General features: G+C 41.1%; 1 protein-coding gene across 7 annotated transcripts in view; it reads right to left on the bottom strand.

Annotated features, from left to right (window-relative positions):
* MCF2L (MCF.2 cell line derived transforming sequence like) overlaps positions 1–22,668 on the bottom strand; it is a 144,224-nt gene that overhangs the window by 96,209 nt on the left and 25,347 nt on the right. The window lies entirely within an intron of this gene.

The raw sequence follows: 22,668 nt of genomic DNA, 5'->3' as shown, positions 1-22,668 counted from the left end.
ATGCTGCTTTACTTGGCAGTCAAGATTTTCCTCTCAGTTCTGTTTAACTATGTCCTGTATGGCCACAGATCTGCCACAACCCAAATATATGTCATTATGCACATCGCCCTCAAGAAGTGTTTTAAAATATGATGTGTCATCTATTACTCTGAAAGCAAATGCAAAGATACAACCTTTAATTAAGTCACGTTGAAGTAAATATTAAATACTGCATTACAAAATATTAGTTTGCACACACTATGTTAACAAAGGAGATTTGCTACAGTCCTAGCTGGAAGATGTTCAGCTTTTGACATGAAATCATAGACAAATGTGGCAATCTTGAAATGTGACAACCAAGAAAATATCAAAATAATAATTAAGAGCAGATGAGTTTCATGCTAATATCACTTGTTTTCCAAAGTCATTATATCAAGCAGATGGACCACTGCATATTGCAGCTGTGCTACATGTCCTGGATCAAAGGCTTTACAAGCCTATTTAAGTACCCAGAAATTCACAGGAAGGAAGGACAGGAACAGCCTAGAGGTGGAACACCAGCATGATACACACTGCCACTGTACTATATACTCAGGGTTCAAACAAAAGAGAAACTGAGGTAAGACACAGCGTCCATATTAGGCAAAATTCCGCATTTTTTTGTGCTGCTTGTCACTGGAGGCAGTGGTTCTGGCAAGATAAAGGATAGCAACATCTGCAGGGACAACACTGTGATGTGTTCCATGAGTTTCCCAGTGGAGGCACCAAAAGTGACCAGGGGACACCTGTAGCAGTTGTCCTGCAACCTGGCAATATAATAACTACTTCTTTGGGGCTTTTGGGGCACACCAGCCTTGAGGATCCATTCTTGCAATCAAGTGGGATGATGATGAAACTTCACATCTTCTTCCAGCAGTCAAGCCTTGCTAGGAAATGAGGTAGATAGGATGAGAGGAAATGGCCTCAGGCTGTGCCAGGGAGGTTTAGATTGAATACTAGAAAAAATTTCTTCACAAAAACATTTGACAGGCATTGAATTGAGCTGCCCAGGGAAGTGGTTTCATCACCACCTCTGGAGGTATTTAAATAGGCATTTATGTGTGGCACTTGGGGACATGGTTTAGTTGTCAACCTGCCAGTGCTGGGTTAATAGCTGGACTTGATGATCTTAAAGGTCTTTTCCAACCTATATGATTCCATGATTCTATGAAGAGTGACTCTTTCTCCCACTGGCGTTTTGAGTGTGTGATGACACTAGTGGCACATGGTGAAAACCTCACCAATTTGTGTAGAGGATTATTACAAGGAAAAAGGATGCTCTCCTTTTTTTCTTTACATATCAAATGCATGCAGAAGATTGATGACTTAAACTGTAAAGTTGGTAAGTACACTCAATCCTACTGAAATCTAGCCATTAGCTACATCCCTGTCCACAAACAAGCTTTTAATCTTCTTTCAAGCACTCAAATTTGTGCCTAGAAGCAAAGAAATTAATCACAACAATGGCTATGGTAGTGCGCAATCAGAAGGAAACAGATGGTGTAATGCACTGTTTTCCAAACAGCCGCAGCTTCTATCTCCAGGAAAATAATCTGAATATTTTCCCTTGCTGTTGGCATTACTATAACAAAGCTCCTATTTGAAGGACATCTTCTCTGCTCCGTACAGCATCAGCAAATTATGCCACAATTTATAGACAGCAATATTCTCTGAGTATTAGCTGGCAGAACCAACTAGACTGCACCTATTTCTCCTTTCACATAATGTAAGCAACAACGTTCAGTGGGTAACACCCCTCCAATTATCTTTAAATGACTGCAGACAGCCTGATGGAATCAACAAAATTTTAGCAATGAAATAGGGCTTATTTTTCTCATGCTTCATTTCCAGTTCTGTTTCTGACTGCAGGCAGAGTGTTGCACATTGACAACAGAACCAGCCACACTGACCTACAGCTGTACACTCTCTCTGATTCCTCCTTTCCCAGGGACTCTCACAATACTTTAGAACAGTAACTTCAAGTTTTCTTGGGAATCGTTAAATTAAGATGCCATCACTTTCTTCACCACTAAATGTTCCTACTGCTCCTTTTGATCTTTTTGTTTGTACAGGGGCCTTATCTTTACAGGACATCTCAAACGCCCCACTGCGATTTTTTCCTCCAAATTCTAGCAATTATTTACAGGCACTTCCTTACATCCTCACATTTGATATGATGCTGGAAGATTCACATTATAGGACCATGTACCCCTCCTAAAAGTACAAAGCAGGAGGCTCTGGCAGCAGAATCATCACTGCTCTATTGTTTCTTCTAAATTTATTCCACTCCTCCACACTTCTTCATATCTGCTGATAAGCCACTGCCACTGGTGCTGCTATTTCTCCTATTGTAGACCTCGTTTTTCAGGGCAAAGAGTCCATCCCACAGACAGGTAACATGGCAGCTCTACACACTGCAAGATCTCACCACACACACTGGGCACAAGAGTCCACCTGTGTGATCAGTATCTTCTGCTCACAGACTCTTTTTCTCTGGAGTTCTGGCAGGTAGGAGAAAGTCCAGTATGGGAAGTGCCTTCACATCCCCAGTAACAACCCAGAGGCCTGCAGGAGACATCTCACATGAAGAATATAATAGACTCTGAAAATTATATGGGGAATGGCATCTAATATACACGCATGCAGAGCTCAGAAATGACTGCTTCTTGGATCAGTTTCTAAAAACATATAAGGGCACATACAAGCTAAGTCTTGCCATGTGGATCTTCCAGCCTCAGCACACTCACAGTAACAGCGGAAATGAAATGAAGGGGAAGAAAAGTGAAAGGTTGTTTAGATTTATCTCTTTAAATCATGTTTCATCAATTATGTTCTGCGCACATTTTTTTTTTTTTGTTGAGAACAGTCATACAAACAGAAAGCTAAATTGGACTCATGCTACATTATTGTACAAACTGATTGTTTTGCACACATTGAAATATAACATCCAAGTTACTTCTAATCTGAATTTTAAGTTGTTTTATAGAGTTCAACACCCACATATCATAACAAGTTAGCACTGACTGTTATGCTTAGTCCTGAACTTTTTTATAACCCTATTTAAGTGCTGAATTATGGGAAGTTGCTTGTGTTGATTTTTAAAATTGAAAGCAAGTTGTCAAAGATTAATCCATGCCAGAGGCCAGTCACTAGGCTAAAACAATAAAGAATCAACTAGAGGCTGACTTTAAATGAAAAAGAAAGTGTAGCTGAGATGTTAAAGACATAAAACTTGATATTTTTACATCCACAAATCCCACAGGGCTCTTGCAGACGGAAAATGCTGAGAAAAGCTGTAAGAAAATCCAAGAAATAAATCATTATTTAATGAATATTCTAGATTCTTGAAATACAAGAAAATACTTAATCTTCCTTTTTCAATGGGGACAAGATTAATATAAAGTTTAGGTACAATCTTTTGCCTTTATTATTTTTATGCTAGTTAGAACTGGACAGGTGTGCTTATATTTCACTTTCAGGCTACTCTAGCAGAACATTCTATCAAAAAGTTTAAAAAGGGGTTCCACAGAGTAATCTAGAGAATCTGTCATCTAAAACTATATTTAATAAAATACCATGACATATCAGCAGAAGCTGGATTAGGAAGAAGACTCAGAAATAGGTACAAATGAAGATATATCTGGGCAAACCTAAAAACCACTGCAAATCAACTCAGTATCTCATAAAAACATAGGCAGTGATAAATATTCCTTATATTTTGATATTGATTTATTGAGGACTGGGAGTTAGAAGAATGATTTGGTATCACAAGAAATCTAGACACAAACCCTGAATTACATTACAAGAGCGAATTAGGTTAGTTGTCCAAGCTTAATCCTAACTGGATGTATCTGCTCAGAGACAAACCACGATTGTAATAAGCATCAGATGAATATAAGTAGATCAGGACTGAGATAAATGGACAGCTTGCATTCTATTTATACTTGCACATTATGCTGCTGAGCCACTTCTGCCGGTCTTTCTTTACAGCAATTTCTCAAAAAAATATTAAACTAAAATAAATCCTAAACCCAACACAGAGTGTTTCATTATTTAAATGTACAGTAACAAACAAACAAAAAATTTGCAATATATAAGATGAGCGTTTCAATATTCTGGAAGTGTTAACATTTAACTGTCAAGATAACGGAAAGCTCTTAAAGCCCAACATCTGTCCCTCTAATTTAGGTAATCTTATACTGCATGTCTGAATTTCCTGAGGGTTAGCAATAAATGTGACCTGTCTCCAAAAGAACAAGTTCCTTCACCATTAGCAACAGAAAATACTCTGAAAATCACAGTGGATCAGAGAAATAACTAGAGGAGAATGTCTCCTTATGACCAGCCAAGCAAAGTGAGGTTTAACATCTAACGAGACAGCACTTCCACTCTGTCCTTTAATTCAAGTCCTTTCACTTTGAAAGGCAGCTAGCAATCAATTTCAAAACTTCAGAGATGTTCTAGGAAAGAAGGAAACTGCTGAAGAGCAGGAGGTCAGAACGTGGGGAAAATCTGATGAGTATCCAGTGCCAATGAAAAGCAGCAAGTAAAAACCATTGTGATATTGGAGCTAATTATGCAACTGCCACCACCAGTTCACTAATTTCCTTAAATTCTACCAGGTAAAATGACCTGGGAGGTGACAATTACAGGTTGTGATTGAACAGATTTGTCAGAGGTATGAGGTTTACCTTTTCGGTCAGAAGCGAAAGCACGTGAAGAGGAATCTCTTCACATTAGGAAGCTCCTGGGAATTCTTTCAGTCCTACACTTGATGTGGACCCCTACCTTCACCCAACCACAGTGTCCCAGCTCTGTGTTCAGCACCCAGCTGCTGCTCTGTGAGCCCAATGCAAGGGACAGAGGACACCATGGCAGGTGGGGCCTTTAGAGAACAGACTTCTGCAGCAAGAGAAGGAGAAAGAAAGTGATGGGAGACCTTTGGTGCCTGTGCACTATGGAGTCACTGCAAGAGGAGGCTGCTGCTGAAAATCAGATAAAACAATTGGCAGCAAAAAGAAGTGGCTTAAAATGGTTTATCAAATACAGTTTTATTGACAATGTCCAGTAAAGATGCTATTGTTTCAGGCTTATCAGCCATTCCCTGCACATGCACCCTGAGGCACAGTGGTCATTCCCACCATGTACCAGCTAATAATCAAACTAAGGGACTCAGGATAAGTTGCAGACTTTATATAATGGGTTATGCTAGTGGAAGCTCTGTTCAAAAATTGGTTGCATCTAATATGTGTATATACATACATATGCAAACACATATGAATGTATAGACATGAATAATACATGCAGTCAACAACACTGACTGACCTTCCAGCAAACAGCTCTGTGCAGAATGAGCTGGGGAAGAGAAACCCAAAATTTGACATTGGAAAAAGCTTTTGCTGGCATTTAGGAACACTTTGGTAATGCTCAAAATAGAATTCTAGTTTTATCTTTTAACAACTACAGCAGGTACACAGTACGTTCCCATCAGGTTGAGTTCTGGTAGAAGCAGACAGAGAAGATAAAGGAGTTTGTATGCATTTACACTCTAGACAGATGCTGCTGCTCTCCCCAGCCGGGTCTGCCACATTTGAGATTAACAAACAGCTCTCTAATGAAACCTGCACTTCTTTAGTTTCACTACAGGAGACAGAGCACCTGAAAACACATTTCTCAGTTGTTCAAGAGGGATTGACTCTGCTGAGGGCCAGGAAAATGCAAACCTCGTATTGGGTGGGTGATTCTCAGGTCACATCCTGAAGACAATACCTTTGACAACTCTGAAATGCGAAACAATATATAGACCACTGCTGGATGAATCCATCCAGACAGCTCCCAGCAGGGGTGGACCCTGGCTACAGCTTCAGGTGTTCTCAGGAAATCACTGAGCACCTACATAAACAGAGGAAGTTGTCTTGCTGTGCTGCCATAGGCCAGGAGCCCCCTTTGAGCCTTCAGTGTCTGCTACCCCAAACTTCCTTCCTCTGAAAAATGTCCTCTGTTGCCGTGTGCTTTGGACCCAAGGGATCCAGTGCTCAGTTCTCACATCTTCTCTTATCAGACTTCTTCTCCACTTTTCACAATCCTCTCTTAGTCTCTTCATGAATGGGCTATTAATAAAATGAGAGTTTTCACTTGAGCAGCTGCTTTGAAATTCTTCTGCATGCACTGTTACACCAATTACAAATGTATATGGCAGTAATCCACTCAGAACAGAAGAAGTAGCACTATTAATATTTTATAAAGCTTGTACGTAAGTAATACCTTTTAGGGACCTTTCAAAAATGCTGCAAAAATCCCTAGGCTGTAAGAATTTCATACAATTTTTCTCAGGTTACTGTTAGGATGTAGCACAGCAGGTTGTGTACTGCATTCTTCTGAAATGGTTGTAGAGTGATAAATCACATAAGTATTTGGAGAAAGAATGAGATTTTCACAATATTAATGAACATTCATTAACTGCTAATTTTGATGATGCTTATGTAGGTCTCTAGCAAAATAGGATTTTTCCTGTGTACAGATAAGCATGCTTAATTGAACTGGGATGAAGGGATTTCTGCTGGGATGTTCACCAGCTTCCTAGACAGTCAAAGTTTTAGTTTGTTCAGAGTTAGTTTGCCTCATTCTGCTTATCAGCTAGTCCATTTTAACAGACATATTTTAATTATGCAGTCATAATTAAACACATGCAAGCAAACATATCTAAACACACAGTGAGAGAGAGACCAAGAGTCTGTGATCTGGAACTGCACAGGACTACAAGAAGTTCATGCTTCAGCTGAGTAGTGAAAAGCTCTTTGAGAACTAAGAACCAAAAATTTCCTTCTGAAAACTTAAAATAAATGCTGTATAATATGCAGTTACTATCACTGTAACCATTAAAAAGACTGAGAAATTCATTCCATCTATAGCACCTTACCAACAAGCACCAACACTGAACACAGCCACAACCGGACGGGCACTTCGATTGACCTGACTCCATACTGCTGCCAAAAGGAGGATTCCTGCTCCCAGTGACTTCTTGCTTCCTTTGTGTGGGCATTTGCATTTGTGCAGCCTAACAGTGAATTATGCATGGATATGTTCCAGGTAGGACAAGCAGAGCTGAGACACATGATGTGGCTCCTGGTTGAGGAAGTCAATAAGGATGGTACACGAAGTGCCATGTGGAAACCTGCTGAAATTATATGTATCCATCAATTTCCAGGCTGGATATATTATTTAATGAATACTTCCTAAAATAGTACTGCAAAATGTGCTTACATCTTTTGGACTCTCCAGCTGAAATGTTCACCTGATTTAATAAAATAGCACCACTGATGACTATTTATGGCTATACATTTTGAACCCAAATAAAGGCACAATGGGTAAATACATCATTGGAGTTACAATTGCCAAACAAATTGTTACATCAAAATGTGTTGAAAGACACTGAGGATTTTGTGAATTAAATACATGAAGTAGAAATAGGCACTGATGAAATCATGATTTCTCTTGACATAGTCATACAGCATGAAAACACTGGGGGAAATAACATTGTTAGTATATAAGCTACTGAGAAACAAAAAGTTGAGACATTACCAAAAATCATAGACTATACCTCAGCCTGCATATTCTCTTATGTGACTAAAGCCTGCAAAAGGCATAAAATGTGGGTCCCCATAGCTGTAGAGCCGTACAACCAAAGGTCAATTCCAGCTAACAGTCCCTTTCTCCCTCCCAAATTTTGTTCTCATTTGTTACATTTGGATTCACAGATAATTTTTTCCAGACATTCTAAATACTGTCAGTAAAGAATGCACTTTAACCGCAGTTTTTATGTACTCCTTTTTTATACAGAAGAAATGTTACACAGGCATGCTCTGCTATCCATTAAGAATATGTTTCTGAAAGGTCTTATCATTAAAATCATTATGCCATTGCTTCACTCTTCATCATCAAACTGGCTTGCTCAATCCCAGTTTGTTTGAGGGAGATGATAATGACACTGAAAATGCAACTATTCAGGAAGAGGGGCACAAGTACTTCCACTAAAAGACTGATATTGAGGACTTAGTCTCAGGGATGAAGCAGTTGGGGTCTTTAAGAAGGGTGATCTGCTCCAGAAAGCTGGCATCTCTTCCAGGTGACAATTACTCCGTCCACCATGCCACACATAACTGTCCCAGTGCATTTAAACTGTGCATATTTTAATCTCTGCACACATTCTATCCTTTCCACAGAAAAAGTGATTTGCTTTCCAAACAGTCTCCAGTGTTTCACCTGGGTGACTAACAGCAGCTAGCAGAGAAGGATGTTCAAGACTCAGTAGTGGAATGCCAAACCCAAGGACAGGATCATCGAGGGAACTGGTCTTCTCCTTGTGCAATCCAACACAAACCAGGGACTTGGTGGCAGGAGCAATCTTTGCTCAGATTTGTGATGTGCAGACCACCAGAACTAGGCACCTCTATTAGTTATGTACAGGTCTGAATGGGATTTTTTTGTTTTGTATCTTTAAATACAAGCAGGGCATCTGGAAAGCATTACGCAAACTGACCTTCCCCTTCAGAAGAACAGATATGATTGCCGGATATATCCCAGGAGTGAGAAGCAGGTAAGAAAACAAACCAGAGGTACTGCAGTTCATGGTTAAATATATGCAACACTCAAATATTTCGGAACTCCCCAGCTACTCTCGAATCAAAATAAAACCAGATCAAAACCAAAGTAGTATCAGGGAAAAGGCTGTTACTGAGTGCAGAGATGTTGCAGAATACAGGTTTAACTTTAGTTTATATAGCTCTACATTAAACCACAAATTATACTATGTTCTGCTTTGCAGCTACATGCCTGGACTTTGTTGCTGTTCAGGATACTAATAATATCTTGCCACATTTCCTTATGCACAATCATTTTATTGTCATTAAACATTTAAAACAATCTGTGACAACTACTAAAATATACACTATATAAATATGGCAAAACAAAACATAGTAAATAACTAAAAGAAACAACTGCCTACTATGAAAATCGACGCAACCAAATTATTTTAAGTAGCAAGACCTAGCGGCCTTCATAAAGTCAATGTGCTCTCATCTTTTAAACATCCATTTAGAATGAGCTGCAAAATTTTCTGCTCTGCCACAATGGCACTGCAGCACCTGTATGCCTTGCTGCAAAGATTTTAACCTGTAGGAAAACTTCTAACACTGCAGAGCACCACCAAAATCCACCAGCCAGCCAGGCAACAGGTCTGATGTGCCCTGTCTGTGTACCCATGGACACAGGAGACTCTTGGAACATCTACATCCGGGATCATCTCCACTGTTGGAGGCATTCAAGACTCAACCAAGCATGTCTCTGCTAAGTATACTAGCTTTGAGTAGGTGGTTGCACTAGATGATACCCACAGAAGCCCTTTCCAATCTAAATTATGTTATAATCATCTTGTCCATTTAGCTCCCTTGCTGTTATCCAATTGTGTTCACTGCTTTGATTCCCACAGAGGAAAAGGGAACCATTTTCAGTGCTTAATTTATGTCGGTTCTTTCAATTTCCCAGTGAATTAATAATTCAGCAGAATTTTATCTTCCTCATTTTAGAATTATGCAAAGAGGCCAAGTGGTAAAGTAGAATATTAAATTATTTACAAGTTGTACACACATGCAGGCAGATAAATGGTGCATCATATATTTAACAGTTGTTAGAAAGTACAGAAACAATGATAGCCAAAGTCCTTTGTCAAAGGAGAGAAAAGAAATCTTCAAGTCTGCGTTAGTTTTTTTAGTCATTAAAAAGAGCTAAAGCAAATGTATTTAAGGTAGATCTGAAGTTTGCACAAACTTCAGAGCTACCAGAGGAAGCAGTTTCTGTCTGCAAATGAAGGGATGAGGCTCCATTCCCCTGCTGGCAAAATTCTTCACAAAAGGCAGTTAAAACCCTGTTCCATGTTGTAGGATGATGGCATTGAATAAATCACAAGTGTGCAGAACTGTCAAGTGTTGACAGGTGATTAGGTTAACACAGACTGAGAGAATAAATTACAAATTCATTTGTAATGGGTGGCCAGTGTTATAAAACAATGAACAGATCTTAAATCCTCAAGTCTCCAATTACCAACTTATGCAGTTTGTTGGAATAAAGGATTACATCATCTTATTTTGGTGCTTGAGAAATAAAGAACTAATATTAAACTGCCGAATTTTTATACAACTCCAAATAACCTCTACACAAGATGAAGACAAGGACAGCAAACAGAATTCCTCATAATTCAACCTTTCTAAATGAATTTACTGCCTTATGCATGCAGCTGAACAACTTCCTTCAAATAAGACTTAACCAGAAATAGGTTTGAAAAATGGAAATAGTTTTGAATTACCATGCTCTGGTATTTTCTACAAAGCAACCGCAAGACAGAACAAAATACCACTACACTTTTTCTTCCCCCTGTAACTTCACTTTTTTCTTGAAAACTGATTTAAAATATATTTATTTCTTTCTTAATGTGCACATATTTTACACAAAGACCTTCTGTTAAAATTCATCTGGCTATCTCAACCCCCCCTTCCCCCAAATGCACACAGAGAGACATAGTCATTAAAGGATTGGAAGAACAAGATCTCCTTTCTTTTCTGAAGGGGGCCCTACCAAGAAAGGACCTCCAAAAGTAGTCTTTATTGTTAGGTGCTGGGTGATGCAATCTTCTACGGCAGTGAAGATGTAGGATCTACTTCCTCCATGTCCTAACAAAGTAGACACATCTCTTATCCACACTGTATCAGCATTCTCCTACCCTCTGTTTCTGACAAAGTGTTACAACATGTCACTGACTTCAAGTTCAGCAGGAACCCCTTTGAGCACCTACAAGTAGCCCCACCACAGCCAGAAGGTAGTTTTCTATCTGTAAAGTGTTCTGCACACAAGCTGTGGTGTAATGTCAGTGAAGGGTTAAAGCACCTTCAGCATCGGGGCTTGCCAAGGCTCCCCAGAAACACTCAGTCTGGCCTGGAGCTCACGCCTTCCCCTGGCACAAGCCCCTGACTCCTCTCAGTGGTGGAAAGAGCACCAGGTGTGGGAGGTAGAAGGATCCCCAGCAGAGAACACGTGGCTGCTGGCACCAGGTGGACACCAGCCCAGAGCTTGGGGAAGGCTGGTCTGTGACACCGCAGCAAAATGGGAAAAGAGGCCCAGCATGGGGGACAGAAGATGCTACAAACAGAGACAACTTCTGGTGAGAAGGGACAGTATCAGAAGGCCTGTGGAAGGGAAGGAACTTGGTACAAGAGAGGCTGGGGAGGGACAGCTGGGGACTGAAAAGGAGTGAGGGCAGAGGACATACAGGCCCTGGGAGGGGAGGTGTGGTGTGAGGCTGGGGGACAACGCAAAGGAAACTGCTTCTGGCTTTGCCAGAGTCCCCATGCACTTCCTGCTCAGTGCTGGGGACTGATCCTTCCCTTGGAGCAGCTGCTTTGCTGTAGCATCTCAAAGAAAACAGGCAAGCAAGACTTGGGATCACCCTGTTCATGTATCGATACAGAAATGCTCCCTACCACTCAGGCAGGGATAGAGGGGGAGAGAGAGCACTGTACATGTGCAAACAAGACATTGTAATAAGAAATAACATAATTACAGTTTATTTTGAAAAGTTTTGATGGTTTAGGGGTGCAATTTTAATTAAACTATAAAACACAATGCCTTGGTGAGATACCTACTCTTTCATGATCTTACAGATGATGAGCAGACAGAGCAAAAAACACAAGGCCTCAAAGCAGCAAATATCTGGCAGTCACAAAAACCTAGATGAACCTTGTTTCCTTTTCAGAATAAATCTCATGCCTTATTTCCATGAGTTAAGGCACTTTTCCAACTGAAAGAAGAAATTCAAGAGCTTGAATATATTCTCATCAAACTGCAACATAAGGATTGATAGCAAACACAAAGTATAAAAATATGCATCTCATATTAACTTTGCAAGTATTATAAATTAATAATAAAATCTAATAACCAGTAAATGACCAAAATGTTTTCAGATGACATTTAATATTAATTATGTAGCACTGAAAGACAAGTTTATTATGAGTATAAACTTCTAAATGAAAAGAAAAGCATCTAATAAGTATGTTTCACGTCAAGGCTAGCAAAACAGCACACAGCTGCCACAATTTTTTTTCTTGGATAGAACAGGACAAATGGCAAATCTTAACAATATTTGTAGCTCTCAACAGATGGCTTGGTAAAAGGTGTCCCATTTAAAAAAAAAAACTTCTAGCTCTTATCATTGCAGTTGATTGCTTACACATACTTAAAAGGGGCTACTAATATAATTTACACTTTGTCTCTAGTTTAAGCAATGCTGTGTTTCAAACTGTTTTCTCAGATTTTGGACTCAGCTTAGGCAAAATTGTAAATTGATAAATGGAATCAGAAGAAAAAAAAAAAAAAGAAAGTCATTAAAAAATGTCACTTTTTAGACTCAATGTGTTCACTCAGCTTTCAGCCTTGTGTCTTCCCAGATCACAATTCCATCACATTTGTTTCTTTAGACATAGTGCAATGTCAAGATGCAAAGGAAAACAGTCTAAGTCAACCACTGGTTGCACCTCCGTCCTGTATACTCACAAAGTGAGTTAAAAATGTAGCACTTGAAGAAATTCTGATATTGGTTTATACATACTAGAATCTGAATTTCCCTGTAATTTCTAACTATACAGTTTTGATCTTCGAAGTAAAATATTGCTTAACACATCATGTATTTGTTTAAGAGGTGTGAAAAAATCAAGAGCTTGGATAAGTGGTACCATATAAAATGTAACTATTTCTACCTTTCAGAGCAATCAAATAAAATCTTGTGTGAAGACAATCTTGTGTGCAGATATCACACCAATTACGGGAGATGGGCACAGGAGTTTCACCATTTCTCCTCCTAATTAACTGCAGCCCACTAGTGAAAGGACAGTCATACCCCATCCCTGTTCCTCCAATGCCATGGCCATGTGTTCTCATTGCTTCCCTGGTATCAACTCAAAGGCAAACTTCTGTTGAATCAACAACCAGCGTAATGATTCAAACAACTCCAAGGTACCCATCTGTCACATGATACAAGAGAAACCACGGAAAGCCAAAGGCAAAGGAGAAAAAAAAGTAGATCTGCTTGGAAAGTGGTTTGGGAACAGCTGTTGTCAAAAAGCTTAAAAAAATTAAAAACTTTATTTAAAATAGTTGCTGTTGGCTTTCGCTTTTGTTTGGTTGGGGTTTTTTAAGTGGTCTCATTATTAGGTAGCAGCAATGTGGTTCATTAATAATAGTCAAACTATTGCTTGACATTAGAAACTTTTGTTAGGGGAAACTCCAGTTTTACTGGCTGACAATCTAACAGCTGTCAGAACCGAATAATATCACCAAGTGTTGACTCTACACCATACAAACCGACAATTTGCATCAAGTACGGTGAAATGTGATATTTTATGCCATTTTCCAAACAATTTCTCAAAAACTAGGGAAAAATCGCTACAAAGATGGAAACTACAACATTTCAGCAAAAATGCTATTTAATATCTTACTGTTCATAACATAACTTCAGTTGGTTGCTGACAGAAGCAGCTGAGGTGAAGAGCAAGAGCAGGTAACAGCCCTGGATATCGAGGTTTACACAGTCATCACCTAGCAGACACCTCCCAGGCTGCCTCTGAATTAGACAGGTGTTGCTGTTTCCCTGAGCTCCCACCCTGGCCATGCCCTGGCTTTATCAAGGGAGGAGACGCCCAAGTGCCAAGCCCTGCCTTGCCCTGCTCCCTCCCATCCCACCTCAAGTCTAGGAAAGGAAACCCAGGTGACTGAGCTGGGCAGGAGCCACAATGGGACTCTCACCTCTGCAAGAAGAGCACCAGTCCTGCCAAGAGATACCATGGGGCACACATCCCTTATTCTCCCAAACAAGAAAACTGCTTGAAGCCCACTGGCAGTACTGTGCAGTGATGTGCCTGACCTTCTTTCTGCTGGGAATGTTCCTCCCTCCCTCCCTCATCAATTCCACCACGCTTGTCTGATGTTTCCTTTTCTGCTGTGTCAAATACAGATAACAAGTTACTCGAGGCAGGGATCTGTCGAGAGCAGTATAGCTCATCTGCAAAGGGTTTGGCAGGCTGTGCAAAAAATGGAGCAGAGCAGATGACCAGCCTTTAAAAAAAACACAATTTCATTTATTCATAGCTTAATAACTTACTAATTCATTGCCTAATGTGCTATTAGCAACACACTTTAAAAAACCAGGCTTTGACCCTCACAATTCCCTTCTAAAGGCATAAATAGTTAAAATAAGTTCTTCCCTCTGCAATTACCAACACACTGGCAATTTTCAAAGTTTGAGGTTTCCAGCATTAATGATGCTATAAAATTAAACCTGACGTTTCTAATAACTTTTTCCTGAGTATTTCCCAACTCCAGTAAATTGTAGCCAGTGCAGCTGCCAGTGGAGCACTCTGATCTCAAAGGGATGAAGGGCCCCTGACAGACAGGACGACCCATGCAGTACCAGACAAGCTGCAGGGCAGGATTTGTGGAGAGGCAAGATCTGCAAACCCCCAGCACAGCACTCAGGGTGGCCCTGCTCCCTGCACAGGAGAGTAGCCTAATGATACTCCCTAAAAATACTCCCCTGCATGGCTAACCCACAGCTGATCTGCTGCCAGGAGCAGGAAGCAGAGAAAAGGGTTAGGAAAGAGAGCAGAGTGGATTTACATGTTGTCTTGCTTCCTTTTGTTCCATGTACATCTTTGAAATTTAATACTATAAAGTCTGTTTGTTGCTATTTAATGACACAGGTCTAGCTCTCTGTACCAGCCATGCATCACATGTCATGGAAACTTGCAGACAGGTTGTCAAACCAAGAAGACTGCTGGTCCAGGGTGCTGGTGATCCTGAGGGAGTGGGAAGGCTCCTCTGTCTCGTAGCACTGCCTGCTCCTGCTTTCCTTCTCAGGCAGGACACACACCAAAGAGCCACCAGCCAGGCTGCGGCTCAGGCAATGTCCACGTGCAGAAAGTCAGGAGCTACTTGATGGGAAAGGATGGGAGAGGAACTCCGGAGGGAATGTGGGGGAACAGGAGGGGCTTCTCCGTGCTCCAAGTGCCAAATGGTAACACCCACATCCCTTCCTGCCTTGGCAGTCGCATATCAGGACTGTTTCAAATACCTGTATTTCCCTTCAAACTACTCTTGGAGCTCCTAAATGCTCACCCTCCTTCGGGAATAAAATTTAAATCCTGCCTCTTCCCACTAGCTCCAATGAGTTTCCTGCAACATCATATGAATGTCAGGAAGAGTCTTTACTGAATTCAGCTCGAGACCATTATCCTAAAAAAATCATTATTGGGTTAGAGGGTTACCCTTTGAATAGAGTATCAAATAAAGCCCAGAGTAATAGTTGTTTCCATGTTTTAAAACGTGTATGTAGGATGCAGCAAAATTTGCTCCTGATTTTCTGAAAGCTGGATGGGAACTGTTAGTACTACTTTAACTTGGCTAATTGCTAAGCACACCTTGCTAAATTAGTAACGTAGTATTTAATGTGTACCTTTACTCTCCTTACGCAAAATTAAGGCAGCTCTCTGTGCCACCCAGACCTTTTTAATTCCCTGTTGGATCGTCAAAAATGTAAACAATTGCTCTGAAAAACACCTCCACCTGCCACACTGAAATAATTCATCTTCTGTCTTCATACAACAACAGAGAGAAGCTGTTTCTATTAATATCCCTCTCCCGCTCCAGGCTGTGTGGTCTCAAAGAAATTCAGGTACACATTTTCAAAGGAATTGACTTTGAAACGATGGCACTGAAGTCAGAAGCAGATTGCAATGCTCTTGAAAGGCAAGTAAAGCATGAGATGGGAGTAAGAAACACTGAAGAGACTCAGCAGAAGGAAATTAAGAAAGTATGGAATTAGAAAGCTAAAAATACTAGTGTTGGTTTGTATTTTTTTTCTTACCTTTACTTCACAAGTGATTTATCTGATGTGGAAAGGTGTTTTTTTTCCTGTTAGCTGTTGACAGCATTTTGAAAACCATTAACAGCTTTGGTGATTCCTTTTGATCCCTCCAGTGCCCTCAGATGCTCTTTGCCTCTCTTTACCTTGAAATCTCTCGTATCAGAACTCCAATGTACATCCCACAGGTCACTTGCACCTGAGCAGCTGTTGCACAGAAATGGAACCCAGAAATGGAATTTTTGACTGTGGCTTTCCTCAACAAAACCACCCATGCCAGGATCACAGTAAATGTCTTGGTCCTGAGCAGAGTGGAGCTATCTCATAATTAGAGCCTGGCACGTACTCAAGCATGAATTAAGTAATTATGATGAATTTTCACCACTCTTGTGATTCTGTGAATGTAGGTCATATTCCACCATAATTATTGAACATAAAGCTATTGTTTCTCAGACAGTGTGTTATGGGGACCCAACTTCATGTCCTACTAAATGACCATCTACGAGAAAAATATGCAGAGAATCTTTTCATCCCACCTCGTTTCTGCCAGCTTTCTGTTCTCATCCAAGCTGCATAACCAAACACACCTGTTTTGCTTCCTTACCCCATCTTCCTCCTGTTTCCATTGCCAAAAGTCCTCAAAGTAAGCTGGCAGAATTCCTTCCTCAAACACAAATATGTTTTTTTCTCTACTTTGTTTCACTGAATGTTTGTGTGGGAGCTTCAATTTTAAGTATTAGAACAAGAATAGAGCATTTTATATAAATGTTCTCTGCCATTGCAAATATAGCTGAAAGGCTGAGTAAAGTGTCTCAAAAAAGTGAAATGCTAAGTAAGAAAAAATCAAGCTACCTTTTGTAAGTCCATTTTGTAATAACAACCAGGTTCCAGACTCAGCTGGAAACTGAGAACAAAACCCAGCAGAAGGATTACCTGTTGCTTGGAGAGAGGAATTCATGTATGTATCAGCAAGAGGATACAAGATGAGCAAATACTGCCCTCCCACACAGCAGACACCTGCCTGAGACTTCAGGCACTTCTCAGAGCCAGACAGGGAATCACAAAAACCCACTCAACTTTCACCTCACCGCATGAATTACCAAATGAGTCTCTTCACTGCAGTAAATCTGAAAATTGCAAATGCTGAGATAATGGAAAAGGAGAATAATCAATTCAATTACGAATGTTCCACAGCAGCAGGATACAGAGCCATAAGGAACATTTCAGTCTGGCAGGGCCCTTCCACAGCAGTTGCTCCAGTAGGCGTCATGCCTGCAGTAACTCACGCAAGGTAAACGAGGAAAGAGGAAACAAATCAGACACGCAATGTGCTGGTTCCTTTGGTTTGTGGGCCAAAAGCTGGTAGGAGGCTGGCTTTGCAAAGCTCTTGCTCAAACACAGGCATGTGACGTGAGGTGACCTAAAATGACCAGCTAAGTAACACAGGGTTACCTGGAGAGAAAACCAGCAGCCCAGGACAAAATAATGACCAAAGGAAAGAACTCTGTCCATCCCAGAAGCCAGACACAGGACTGTTTACAGAAAGGCTGCCATTTATTGTTTGATATTTTTAACAATGAGGATTTTGGCCTGAAGCCTAATTTTTAAAATCACCTATCAGTATTCTCATAATTTTCTATTTATATAAATTATCTTGGTGTTTCACATGCAAAACCACCCTCCCTTTAAATTCATCAGATGATAGGCAGGAATTGAAAGAAAAGGAAGATACATTTCTGGCTCAACAAGAATTGAGACTATAAAAGAACTAGGACAGTCACTTCTTGGTGCAAATTTTCTGCCTGCCACATGAAATACTGAAGACAGAAAGACTTTTAGTAAAACTGTCACTCAGCAAATGCCTCAAGCACATGAAGGGGGACAGTGCTTACAGCCCTGAAGTAACAGCACAGGTGTAAAACAAGATCTTACTTACTGCACAGCAGTGCAGTTCTCAACTTGCCAAATACCTGTTTGCCCAGATTATCAATTTTAAAAAGGCAGACTGCTGCCAAACAGCATTACACACCTAAATCTTCAAAACCTGGCAGTACCATGCTGAACTGTGCTTTATCAGCTCGCCACAACTGGAGCACCACATTCTACTATGGAACTGCCTTCCCCTGTGTCCTCAAAGGGAATTTAACTGCCTAAGGCACCATCACACCAGCTCCTACCATGCTCAAACACCATCAGCCTTCACATGATGGTAGAAACCTTCAGGGATGGCTATCACAAGGCTTCTCCATTTCAGCTTTCTCCCATGCTGAAACTCACAGCCAGTTACACCTTTTGTGTGACCAAGTTTAACGTTTCTTCATCGCAGTGTGGGTTTCATTGTGCCTGACTCCCTGCTGCTCCCAGGAACCATATGGGACAGCCAGCTCCACACCCCTGGTACACCACAACTCAATTAGCACTTCCCATCAGTCATCAAGAAATTTAAAGCATTATTAACAAAAACTCAAAGGCCACAAAAGGACCAGCAGAGACAGACTGAGGATACAACTAATCCAAGAGTCCCACAAGTAAGGGGATCCATTGTCTGAAACTGCCCACACTGTGCAGGAAGTCAACCTCCAAGATGATGATTCCATCTCTACCTGCACCCAGGACTGTGTGCTGAGGCTGACTGTTCCACAAGGCATGAGGAGGCTGCACCCATGGTGCTGTTAAAGCCAATGTTAAAGGCTGGACTACCAGACAGTTTGCATCACCACAATGCTGCATTCCTGTGTGTGGTGAGCTAAATGGCTCATGCTTGAGCTATGCACTTACGGGGATAAGTAACTAGAGAGAGGCCAAAATAGCTAACACAGTATCGCAGGACTAACTCTAGAGACCTGCAAGTGATTAATCCATATAAAAGCACTCAAGATCCTGTTCTTTCTGTCTGAAATAAAAGCTGCTATTTAATGGGACGAGACAAAAGAAACAATGGAACTAAGCCAGATATTGTAAAACAGCAGGCTCAAACTTCAAGCTGAAATGCAGTGTTTCAGATCCTAGAAACCTTAAGTTGTTGCAGCTGATACACAAACAACAAAATCTCCAGTAGCTGGCTTGATCTCCTTCATTAAATGAAAAAGTGAGTGACCCAAACACCTCCTGCTCCCAGGCTTTGTTCAACACATCAGCTTAGAGCAAACACCTTGAAGACAACCCAGCCTGTGTTACATGCAGACACCCCATCCCTGCTCTGTGCTGTTCCTTTTCTGCAGGAGTTCCCTGTAATTTGATATGCACGAGGTAATCCTGCAGCTTGGCGCTCTGTCGTTGGAAGCGTGGCAAGCAGCTGCGCCAGGCACTCTTGCCAAGAAGGTATTCTGAGCCACCATGATAATAAAAATGCATCAAAGTAACAGGCTTTTTTCTTCTTTCATATCACTAAGTACTTAAATCCAGGCAGGGCTTTCCCAGCTCTGCAAGCTTTAAGTATATATACCCAAAGTCCATAAACTGGAGACTGACAAATGTGCACCCTGCAATCCTCTGAAAAGCCATTCTAAATGTGCCATCATTTACTGTTTAATACTTATTTTGGCCTGTGTGTGTTGGAAGATATCCATCCAGATTTCAATTTTCCTGCTGTAGTTCAGCAAAAATTGCACATGGATACGGATATGAAGTCAAGTGGTTGAGGGTTTTTTGGGGGGGGGAGGAGGAGTTATACATAAAAAAAGAAACCCTATTGCAATTAAATGTTTTGGGACACAATCTTCAAGCAACAATAGCTTGGTTAAAAATAAAATGTAATCAACCCTAATGTTCATCAAAATGTTTTTCCTCTGATTCCCAAAAAGGCAGCTAGCTCCTTTCAGTAAGAGATAGTGTTGCCATCTCTGAACCTTACTCCCACTAGTTTCACTAGATTCAGCTGTTTCAGTAGTACAATAAAGATTTTGGTTTAGGCCAGAATATCCTAAGAAATGGAGCACCATGCAGGTGCTCCCAGGAGCCATGGCAGTGCATCCTCATAGGAAATATGAGCAATCCACTTCTAAATGCTTAATTGTGTCTGTGTAACTGCAGCTCACACCCTTACTTTTAAAATTTTAAACTTCACGTCAGGAAGGGCATCCCTACTTTTTCTACTTTCAGCAGAAAAGCTGAACCTAAGGGGCAGCAAGTTAATACCAGGCAGACATACTCCCCATTACCACTAAATGCCACCTGGGCACAGTGGATGTGCCAACAATTTCAGAGCTCTCACATGGATCACTCCAACTCTATCAGATATACAGAAAGTTGACAAAGTTGCCAAGTAGTAAATCCATGCCTTCATGCTCAGACCTGCCTGCTTGCCAAATTAACAGAAGAACACAGGGCACTCTGCCACACACAGAAAGACTTTTTGGGTTCCCAAACTTGAAAAATCAAGCAAACCAAGGGCAGAAGCTACAAAGGTAAGAAAGAGCAGGGAAGCTCACAAGAGTGTAGGAATGGGGAGGAAACACAGAACAGGTCCTTCCACCTGCCCACAACTTTAAAATGTTCCTTCAGTATGCCTGAGGATGTTCCTGCTCTTGCAGTAAGCCAGCTCACCCCAGTGATGCTGGGTGCTTGGAGATGGTGTGTGAGTCCAGTCCATTCCTCCTATATCTGTGCCTAACTTGTCAAGACAGGTGAGCCAGCCTTCAAAAATTCAAAAGCCTGCCTGTCTAACAGAAAGCTGAGGAGATGTAATGTAAAGTTTGGGCCCAAATTGTGAATAAGATTGAAAATCTGGAGCTACTGAAAACTGATTGAGGCTGAAATGGTGACGGGATGCTACCTGTATTTAAAATACCAACACTGCATACGAACCACATGTTTTCCTTCTTTGATTTGCAGATGTTTCTTCTTTCTGCAGACCATCAAAATGGTGTTTGAAGAGAGGAAACAGATGGTAGCTGTAATAGTGGCACTTTTCCAAGGTGGAAAGAAGCCATTATAGTGGGGCTTCCACAAGCTTAAGGCTGAGAATGTCAGATTTGTACTGCCTGTTTGCACGAATTAGACAACACGTCACTGCAAGGCTTCCAGATGATGCAAATGTAGGGTAGGGACTGACACTGAGAGCTGATGCCTTAACACTGTTTCTGTGTCAGTCAGACCAAAGAGAGTCCCAAGCAGAACCCCCACGGCAGTCAGTGATATGGACAATGCAGGAGGTCCCAGGTCAGAACTATTTATCATCTCAGGCTTCTCCTTCCACGGAGAGGGGAAGTTCTACCCATAAACAGAAATTTGTGGAAAAGGGTTGAATTTAACAAAGCAACAGAACTGAAAAAGAAGAAAAGTAAAAACTACGTCCAAATGAATAGAAATGATGCCATTATCCATCAAAACAATAACCATGGACAAAAATAGGAAATTTTTTTTAAGTATCAAGTATTTCAGAAAATTTCAGTTTTTTATGAAATAGCCCCTCAATTCTAATGGAAAAGAAAAAAACATCCAGAGAATTTTTTTAAATAATTTCTGCCGTGTTTTATCAATTTATATGAGAACAGCAAAAGCTGCCCATCGAAGTCCAGGTGGCCATCTGATAGAAGAAAAGTGGCTGGGAAGACTGAAGAGCATATCTGGGAAAAAATAAAAGAAGATGCCATGGGAACATCCTTTACAGTTGTTGGAAAAGGTTATTTTGAACTGTGGAGAAGAAGTCAGAGCAGGAATATGAAGCAGATGATAATATTAAACCAGGGAGCATGATTTTGATAGCTAAATATGTCCAGAAGCAGAAGATAATGTATCTGTAATGTGTTGGAGGATGAGGTGAAGGTGAGGAAGATGAGAAATAATCAACCAAAGCTTTGCCAGAGAAAGTTGTCCAGATTTGTGAAGTGTGGCAGAGGGATCCAGAGGCACTCGAGGGATCCAGTGAGAGGATCACACACCCTTGAGAGAGTAAGTAGAGGTCAGTAACTTGCCATGGGGGCTGGGAATGTGAGTAAATCAGAATTTAGTCAGAGCAGAGGGAGCAGGAGGAGCGCTAGGGCAAGTGCTGGTGTGGCAGTGAGCGATGAGTAGCCCAGAAAGGTTGTGAGAGTGCCAGTCTGACACAGGGCACTTGCCAGCGGGAGAGCAGCCAGACGCACAAAGGCTGTCGTGGTACAACAGTGAAAGATCACAGACACACCCAGGCTTACCTCAGGCATTGTGAGATGCTAGGTTAGGAGCTGAGCTACTCCAGGCTTCTAGGCCCCCTGCCCAGTCAAAGGAAATACCAGTGCATCTCAGAAGGTGAGAGGATTTCCCTTCTTAACATGCCCCCTTCTCTCTCTTCAGTGCACATGGATTTTAGGAGAATTCCTCTTCTGACTCAAAAGCTTAAAACTGCCTGGGATGAATCTCAGCCTGCCTGCAGTACCATTCAGAAAGAAAAAAAAAATACACGCTAATGAGGAAGAACAGTTATTTGGGTTTTTTTAATCTAGAATCCTACGAAGGAGAAAACCCCTTGATGCCTGAAGGTGGACAGCTGCACCAGGGGACAGCCAGGGGAACCTTTGCATTTCAATTACTCTTGAGCAGGGAGCTATTGCAAAAGTCTGAACATGATCTTGGGCTGTTAAGGAAATCTTTGCTTACAAAAGGTTTCTCAATCAACAGAACTGCTGTGAAGCAAGACAGGATAATTTGACCCAAAGACAGTGTACAGCCCAAGAATGGGAGACAGCGACAGAGAAATGGTCTAAGCACCC

Source organism: Lichenostomus cassidix, chromosome 1, assembly GCF_008360975.1.
Source record: "Lichenostomus cassidix isolate B80296 chromosome 1, HeHo_3.0, whole genome shotgun sequence".
Classification (NCBI taxonomy): Eukaryota; Metazoa; Chordata; class Aves; order Passeriformes; family Meliphagidae; genus Lichenostomus; species Lichenostomus cassidix.
The sequence above is the reverse complement of the archived record's forward strand: the minus strand, read 5'-3'. Positions and strand labels throughout refer to the sequence as shown.